The following is a 7,246-nucleotide window of genomic DNA, read 5'->3' as shown; positions in this document are numbered from 1 at the left end:
CCCAACGCCTTAATTGTTGGGTTTAACCACATACACAATGTTGCACCTCCCTTATCTCTCTATTTAGTTTTTCATGGTTTCATTGTGTTTTTCTTTAAATTGTTTTTAAATCCATTTTTTAGTCTATTTTATGATGCTTTTTTATGCACTTTTTTATTAATTAGGAAATAAACAAATGATATGATTTAGTTGTTTCTTAATTCATATTTTTATGTACAAATGATCATTAATTTAATTATTATAATTAATCACTAATTTTTTTAGATAGTTTTTTAATAAATGTTTATTCAATGTTCCCTTAGATTCTAGGCTATTTTGGTTTCCCTTAGAATTTAGGTTTAGCATTCTTATGCCTGGTTTACAACTGAAATTTCCCCTGTTTGATTAAGTTGATCAAAGCCTTCTTTGATCAACTAAATCCTTTGATTGTGCTTATTCCTCATGTCTAGTCAAGTGATCAAAAGTCACTTGATCATTTGATGAGGCTAGTCCCCCTTGTTGGATCTGCATTGGACCTCATCTCAACTCAAGACTTCACACTTCAATTAAGTCAAGACATTGCAGACATGCTGGATACTAAACCGCTAGGCAAAGCACAACAAAGGTTCTTCTTCAACATTTGCCGGTTATGATAAGGATTACACACCACGAGCCTTAAATAGTAGAGAATGGGTGAGATGGTGAATTCTTATCCTCATTCTGAATATTTTTGGGTATGGGACGAATGACCGAGTTGCTCAGAGTATTCACATCTACTCATAGACTTTAATGCAATTCGAATCAAGTAATTGTCAAGTCTCCTTCTTCATAAGCAATATTTCATTATCAGGAGCCACACAAAGAATCTTCTTCAACACTTGTCAATCATGATGAGAGTTACATGCTACGAGCCTTAAGCAACGGAGAAGGATGAGAGGGATTTTTTCCTACCCTTGTCTAGAGTACCTCTGCATACGGGGCGTAGGCCCTAGTTATTCAGAGTACTCGCCTCCATTTATAGAGTTTAGTGCAATTCGAATCAAACAATTGACAAGTCTGCTTCAACAATCTGCATCAATGATACACCCACTCTTTGGATCAAACACAATCGTCTTTGAAGTCCTCTCTCTTGGTTAATCACCGTTTATCGGTTAAAATACCATACTCTCATCTCTTTTGGTTAATCACCGATTCCCGGTTAAAATACCATTCTTTCTATTGAGTTAATCACTGATTCTCAGTTAAAATACCAACTTCCTTGCTTTTGGTTAATCATTGATTCACAGTTAAATCAATATATCAATTTTGCCCAATATATCATTGATTCTCAGTTAATCATTGATTCTCAGTTAAATTTTACCCATCATTTAATAAATCAATATATTCATCATGACATTTACATCATTTACATATCATAACATTCATTTCATCTCGCATAAGGTTTAAAGTGTCGACCAAAATAAATTTTCGAATTTACAGATAGACATGTCAAACTGTTCTTCAAATGCACGAAAAATTAACGGACGAAAATTTTCGAAATCGAGATTGCAGACATCAATTTTATTAATCTACAGTTCGCGTAGATTAACCGGACTCACTCGTTTTATTTTTTCGACTACTTTTTCGGTCGCATTTTGATTAGTCTGGGCATTTAATCTATCATTTTTTACTTCAAAATTTGATAAAAAAACGATATATTTCTGAGAAGTTTATTTCGCACCAATTATTTTGGTGCATTCGGTTTATTTTTTCGAGCACTTTTATGCTAGATATTTATTCATTTTGAGTCATTTTATTTTTATTTCTTTATCAAAATGTTCAAAATAAATAAATAAAATTTTCTATATTTTTATTTCGAATTAATTTTGATTATTTAAACTAATGTAATCTTATTTGATTCAATTTGTTTTTAACTAGTTTTTACATTATTTACACTCGTTTAGGGAATTGTTGGCATTTAGAAATTAGTAAAACCTAGTTGCACGCTATATTACTAAAAAACCACACAACAAGCGCCACCCATACCTTTCAATCGGTCCTCTCATTTGAAGTCAAAATAAAAATACAAAAGAAAAGAAGGAACTGGTTGATATCTCAATGAAAAAAATGTTACCTTGCTTTTTCATTTTTCAATATACCGAATACCCTAACATTCACCTTCACTCACATAAAACCAACACCTCATATCACTCATAAAAAACTTTATTTTTCCACATAACTTTCATCACCATTTCTTCAACTTCACTAACACCAAAACAATCATCAAACCACATAAAAACTCCACCTTCCACCAGAGAGCTAGGTTGGCTAGAGTGGGGCATGTGCTGCCATAATGTTTTTTTTTTATTTTTCAAATTACCATTATATATATATATATATATAATATATATATATATAATATATATAGATATATATATATATTATATATATATATATATATATATATATAATATATATATATATATATATATATATATATATATATATATATATATATAATATATATATATATATATATATATATATATATATATATATATATATAATATATATATATCTATATATATATATATAATATATATATATATATATATATATATATATATATATATATATATATATATATAATATATATATATATATATATATATATATATATATATATAATATATATATATATATATATATAATATATATATATATATATATATATATATATATATATATATATATATATATATTTTTTTAAAGTCTATTTTAAAATTAAAATATAGTCAAATTATGTTTAATTTTAAAATATTTTTTAATAAAAATTTTAAAAATAATTTTATTTTATATACTTTTATTTTAACATGAAGATATTATCACCAAATATCACAGATAATTACTCATACTATATTAATTATTTATATATTGAGATAAATATAATTTTGTTAATAATAAAATTGAAAAAATAACATAAATAAAAATCAAAAAATTATTAAATACTTTTTTAAAAATTAAATATCATAAAAGATAAAAAATAATGTATAATTTTTTATTTTAAAAACTAAATTTTATATATTATACTACTAATTTATAAACTAATATATCACCATCACAATTTAAAATCTCAGACTCCTTCCATGCACAACAACAAATCTCAAACTAATTCATATAAACACAATGTAAACTAAATCACACATACTTCAAAGTTGACATTTAGATTTTGTTGATGTTCATCTTGTTTTAATATAAATCTTAATATTTGAGTTTTGTTTGGTTTGCTTTGACAATTAAATCAAGAGTTGGTTGGACTAATATGTTTGGATTGATTGTTGTAACTTGAATGATTAAATGTTTGGATTTTGTTGTCATCAATGGTTTGAGGATTAGCTTGGTTTTGTCTGAGTTTGAGAATTAGGAATAAAGAGAAGAGTTTTTTTTATTAATCTCTTGACACGTGTTGATTTATGATTTGAGGCTTTTTAAAAATTTGAAACAATTTTTTTCCCTCTTTCCCGTTACCATAGCGCCTCCCTCTTCCTCTTTTACTTGTCTCGTTTTTTTTTATAATTATATTTTAGTGAGTTATTTATTATTATTATTATTATTATTATTATTATTATTATTATTATTATTATTATTATTATTATTATTATTATTATTATTATTATTGTTATTGTTATTATTATTATTATTGTTATTATTATTATTATTATTATTGTTATTATTATTATTATTGTTATTATTATTATTATTGTTATTGTTATTGTTATTATTATTATTATTGTTATTATTATTATTGTTATTGTTATTGTTATTATTATTATTATTATTATTATTATTATTATTATTATTATTATTATTATTATTATTATTATTATTATTATTATTATTATTATTTTATTATTATTATTATTAATTAGGATTAGTTATTTGAGAGTCCTGGAGCATGATTGTTTTGCTAACTTCCACCCCCATTTTCATATATGCAATTCCCCATGTTTATTTATTTATTTATTTTTATTTTTATTCTTTTAAATTTCATTCTTTTTATTGTTGAGTTTAAAATATTAATTAACTAATTTAATATTTGTTTAATTGTTTAGTTAATTAGATTGCTAATTTGATTTTGTTTGTTGCATTGATTTCATTGTAATTTCGATCTCGGAGTTAAAATTCAATTTAACTTTCAAAAATCGTTCAAACGCATATAATTTGTTGTTCGCCTTCTTATAGAGTAATTCGAACATGAGCCTACTTTAAGTTAACTTAGAGCTAAATTCAGTTGTTTTTGATTTCGGTTTGTTTCCAGTCTCGTGGTTTACTCTTGGACATTCTTACAATGAGATCTTTGTGCTTACATTTACTTGTTTAATGGCTTTGTATTTTGATCGCTTTATCATATCCTCTGATTGACAAGTGTATCCCTCATCTCTTTGGTTGTAATTTGTATTTATTTATTTATTTATATTCTTTCCATTAGTTAGACAAATTAACCATTTAAATAACAAAAAAGAGAATAAAATCAATCATTTTCAAAATGAACAAAAAATAATAAGCGCTCGATCAAACGTCAGGTCATTTTTCTCAAGACAAACCATCAATCATTTCTACTCAATTTCACTTCGCATTCAAATCATTTCACAACTATTCCTCAACACAAATAAAACGCTTTATCCAACATCAAGCCTTTTTTCTCAAACAAAAATTCAAAAAGACTTAAATAACTTTGACTTCATAACAAAAATTGGAAGAAAAAGACTATCTGGGTGAACGGTCCAGTCATAGTCCCAAGTGTTAGACCCAAGTTATAAGAGCTTGCAAGTCATAAACACACGTCTTCCAACCCAACAATACTTTCAATCAATCAAACTTTTTTCTTGCTGCCGCGTGATCTAAAAAACCCTTTTTCAAATGAAAGATATTTTGTCTCAAGACGATGCAAAACAACGCTTCGTTCACAAATGTGTGAGTTTAGATAAGTGACATTTTCCCGTGAATGTTGATATGTAAAAATCCATTCAATGTGATGCAAACGCCTACTCCTCGCCTGTTTTGGGTAGCAAACAATGTTTTTTCGTTGATTGAGACTAAATATCTTTCATTAAAATCGACCAACAAACAAATATTTTCTATCCAGAACTACGTAAGCCTTGAGCTCTCCACCGCACCCAGAGATACGTAGGAGTGAGATTCAAAGTCTCATCATATACCCTAATAAAAAATAAACATTTTTGTCTTTCTCCTTTTTCCTTTTAATAACTTGAGGAGCCCAATATTTCTAAACTAACACTAACGCGCACAACTAACCAAACGATTCTCATTGAGTACAACAGACATGATGGGTGCTAATACCTTCCCATTGCGTAATCGACTTCCAAATCCTGATTTGGTTGCGATGACGAATATCATTGTAATTCTTTTAGAGGTTTTATTGATATTTTCCCTTTCCCTATTTGAAAATAAATAAAGTTCGGTGGCAACTCTGTTCAGTCCATCCCGCAAGAATGCGATTGGGCTTCACGAGGTCATATTCTTTTTTCGAGATAAGACACATGTAACACGTTGAACCCCAAATAATAGATTTTAAATAAAAATAACAAAAAAAATGATGTTACTCCATCATAAATACTTCATAAAAAAAATAGATGTTGCACAACAAAAATTTATTTAGAAACACCATAAAACATGTCTGAATAGAATTGAATCAATACATCATAATCAAAATCTCATAATAGTTGATTATAAACAAATCAATGTAATGCAAACAAACTCCCTTTTGCCCAGTGTTATAAATCAAAGCATTCTTATTCGAAAACTAGAATATACGAAAGAGAAAAGTCTGTTGAGAGATAACAATCATCTCACTGCAAAAACGAACCCCAGTCCTGCTAATCACCTGTGCAAAGCACACAACAACACCAAGCAAACAATAAAGGGGTGAGAAAGTACTTACATATAGTAATGGTGAAAGTTTCGGAAAATAGTATGATAATCGAGAAACGATAATTCACTCAAAACATGAATGATAATCACGCAATCACAAACATAAAACATAACATCGAAACAACCATTCATCACAAGGACATCAACGTATGCAAGACTAATGTTCACCAACTACATCACCTAAATGCATGTGGTACCAAAGTTTTGTGAACATCAGAGGTATGTTATTGATATCGTCCACCATCGTAAAAAGTTTACGGCCTCTCAACTGAACCGATGATCCCCACCATAGGATCTGAGACATACCTCTAGTCCCTCAAATAGACTATGTTCTTATTGAGGGCTTTATATTCTTTACTGATATTGTCATTTGCAAATTTCACTATGTTCTTTATTGAGGGCTTTATGTTAACAACCCGATCTTTCCTTCCAGACATGTGTGATGAGCATCCTGAGTCCAAGTACCACTGGTCCTTGAATCTCTTTTCATCTCTCGTTGTAACATTAGAAACGTCTCTTCTTCTTCATGTTTCACTAGCTTTGCACCAGTTTCTTGATTCTTCTACTTTTCTGGACAATCACTAGAATAGTGACCATGCTTCTGACAATTGTAACACTGAATGCGACTTTTTTTCTAGATTTCGACCACCACCTATTCCTCTACATGCAACACCACCTTTTTGGTTGTCTTGGTTCTAGGGTTTTCTCTAATTCGACCAGTTTCCTTCTTGCTGATTTTGACAAGTCAAATTGTTGTATCCTCCTCTGCCTTTGTTGCCATTCCATCTTCCTTTGCCTTTCCTTTCTTTTGTTGATTGCACCTGCAAATCCACATCACTCTTCGACTTTCCTGCAGCTCTTTCAGCCATTCTTTGTTCATGAGATTCAAGCGTCCCTTGAAGCTCTTCCTTTGTTAGTTTTGACAAATCTTTCGACTCTTCTATGGCTACTACCACGTGGTCAAACTTTGGAGCCAACGATCTCAAGATATTTCCAACTACAGATCTTAATGTCAACACTTCTCTGCATACCTTGATTTAATTCACCAGTTTCATAACCTTGGCAATGAAATCATTTATGCATTCATTGTCTTCCATCTGAAGCAATTCATACGTCCTTTTGTGAGTTGGTAACCTCACCTCTTTCACCTTCTTCGCGCCTCCAAACGACTTCTCCAGAATTTCCCATGCTTCTTTCACTGGCTCTACATCACTAACCTTTTCAAAGTTATCTGGATCAACATATTGATGGATTATAAAGAGAGCTTTATAATCTTTCTTTTTCAATTCTTTATGTGCAACCCTTTCTTGATCCTCCGTGTTTTCTCCAAGTCTTG

This window comes from Lathyrus oleraceus, chromosome 5 (genome assembly GCF_024323335.1).
Source record: "Lathyrus oleraceus cultivar Zhongwan6 chromosome 5, CAAS_Psat_ZW6_1.0, whole genome shotgun sequence".
NCBI lineage: Eukaryota > Viridiplantae > Streptophyta > Magnoliopsida > Fabales > Fabaceae > Lathyrus > Lathyrus oleraceus.
The sequence above is the reverse complement of the archived record's forward strand: the minus strand, read 5'-3'. Positions refer to the sequence as shown.